We start from the raw sequence: 2,740 nt of genomic DNA, 5'->3' as shown, positions 1-2,740 counted from the left end.
AAAAAATATCCCAGCATGGTGGTGCACACCTGACATCCTAGCTACCTGGGAGGCTGAGGCAGGAGAATCACTTGAAGCCAGGAGTCGGAGGTTGCAGTGAGTTGAGATCACACCACTGCACTCCAGCCTGGGTAACAGAGAGAGGCTCCGTCTCAAAATAAATAAGAATTATTTTGGTCTATAAATTGTGTGTGCCTGACAGCATACACTTGCTGAGGGGAGGAATTGAAATGCCTATGCTTCTGGAGACTTATTTACAATTATGGGAACTTGATGTGTCCTACAAAATACCTCATCTCGATGTGTTTTAAGCCAGCATACTTCTCCGTATTGAGGGAAGTTTCCAACCCCATCTGTTATTGGCTTGAATGGACCTATTTATTGTAAATAATAAATTATTTGACATTTTGAAGACAAAAGTATCCTTTTACTTCTGCCTCGTGAAACAAGAAGCATCTTGGGAAGACAAGTATAGAAAAGAACAGATCGTTGTGGGTTCTCTTTACTTTCACCTAGCCATAGCATCTAATCCTATCTTTTGTATCTATTTATCTCTAAATAATATGGAAATTGATAATGAGAAAGAGGGAGTAGGAACTGATAATTTAAAATGCTGTAGAAAAATTCTCTACTCTCCTCTCTGACAAAAAAAAGAATAGCCAGTCTGCTATCAGTGGAAAGTTAAAGAAATTTACATTGCAAAAAAAAAAAAAAAATAGAAAAAATACTTTAATTCTTGTTCTTTTTTTTTTGAAACGGAGTCTCACTCTGTCACCCAGGCTGAAGTACAGTAGTACAATCTCAGCTCACTGCAGCCTCCATCTCCCAGGTTCAAGTGATTCTCCTATCTCAGCCTCTGGAGTTGCTGAGACTATAGGCATGTACCACCACATCCAAATAATTTTTGTATTTTTACCAGAGATGGGATTTCACCATATTGGCCAGGCTGATCAGGAACTCCTGATCTCAAGTGATCCAGCTGCTTTGGGCTCCCAAACTGCTGGGATTACAAGTGTGAGCCACCATGCCTGGCCTGCCTTTCAACTCTTAAGGCAGAAAACAATCCTGATGCTTATAAAATTGTGGTAGCTACAAAAAAAGAATACATATATATCTTTCCTCTTAAAGTATTCTTGGATTTCTAGAAATAAGGAGTTAAATAACACTTATAAACGTAAATGAAAGTGACATTTAAGGGTTGCATATCAGCTGGAACAGTACCTATAACAAAACTCATAATAAATGTTACTTCTCCTTCTTCCAAAATTCAGTTTTCTGACAAAAATTCAATTAGTAAATAAGATTATGTTTTGATACTCTTCAATTGATCAAAAAGTGAGTGTAATATGATTAGAAACATATAGCATGACATATCAGTATTACAATATTATGTTAAATATAAACTAGATATATTTTTTCATGTTTAAGAAGTGAATCAACATCACTTAATATTAAGACATTATTTCCAAACTTTGCTTTTAAAGGATACTACTTTTGGAGGTTTGTGAAATTGTATGACATAGGGCTTGTTATTCAATTGATACTTCACTTTAAAAAACTAAATTGCAATTATACCTCAATAATTATAATGTTTAGAATAGTATAATTCAGAGATAAATAATACAACTGCAATTTTATACTTTAACTTAAAAAATAAATTAACAAAACAAAACTTGGGACCAAACTCTGAATATGAAAGCATTTTTATTGTAATTTATAAATTTTCTACTAATATGTTTATTCAGTAACTATTTACTAAATATGCAACATGTGCCTTAAACTTTAAACTCTTCTTGATATTGGTGATGCAACATCAAAATGAATAAAAATCTTTTTCCTTATTGGGATTACATTCTGTATTTAATTTTAAAATCAGAATATGAACTTCAAAAGTTAAATAAGAATGATTTTATAAGTTGTGGAATATTTTTGAAAGAATACTTGCTGAGTTAATTCATGAAAAATGAGCACTTTATCAGAAGCTACACTGGCTGCAACCTTCATCAGGCACTAAGATCAGAAGTTCAAAATCAAAATTAAAAAAAAAAAGTTGCATTTCTCATCATTCCCAGAAAGGTCTAGGAACTATATAACTAAGTACACAATTGCTCATTCAGTCATTCATTTAGTAAATATTAATTGAATGTCAGTCTGGAAGATAAAAAAATTAATCATCAACACATCATGTTTTCATGATAATTACTGTTTAGAAGATAAATTCAGAGTAGGGCATAAATAAATTCATTGTAAAATTAAGTGCCCTATGGAAAAACATAGGTTTTTTCCCCAAATTCTAGTAAACGAAGGGGAAAGATATAAAAAAAAAAAAAAAAAAAGCCCTTAGATTCTTGAAAATACCTGAGGCCTTTTCTTTGCTATTAAATTCATCCGTTTCTGGGAAACAACAGTAGGGACTACTTATTTTGTAGATTAATATGTGTTAATAGTTTATGGAATGCTACTTCTATTATAGGGAAGAAAGCTTTACTTCATGTATTATCCATCCCAGACATCTAGAATACTTCCTGACGCATAAGAGCCATTCAATAAGTGGTTGTCTTTTAATTACTCACATGATAGAATACTCACTTTTTTGATAGAGTAAATGTTTAAGTATTAAAAAAGAGATGCAGGCCGGGCGCGGTGGCTCAAGCCTGTAATCCCAGCACTTTGGGAGGCCGAGGCGGGTGGATCACGAGGTCAAGAGATCGAGACCATCCTGGTCAACATGGTGAAACCC

At 33.5% G+C, this 2,740-nt stretch overlaps 1 protein-coding gene across 4 annotated transcripts in view; it reads left to right on the top strand.

Moving 5' to 3' along the window:
• The window catches only part of DCC (DCC netrin 1 receptor), a 1,206,315-nt gene that overhangs the window by 882,014 nt on the left and 321,561 nt on the right, over positions 1-2,740 (top strand). The window lies entirely within an intron of this gene.

The sequence above is a fragment of the Cebus imitator genome, unplaced genomic scaffold, assembly GCF_001604975.1.
Source record: "Cebus imitator isolate Cc_AM_T3 unplaced genomic scaffold, Cebus_imitator-1.0 Scaffold278, whole genome shotgun sequence".
Taxonomy (NCBI): domain Eukaryota; kingdom Metazoa; phylum Chordata; class Mammalia; order Primates; family Cebidae; genus Cebus; species Cebus imitator.
This window is presented reverse-complemented; position numbering and strand designations above follow the sequence as displayed.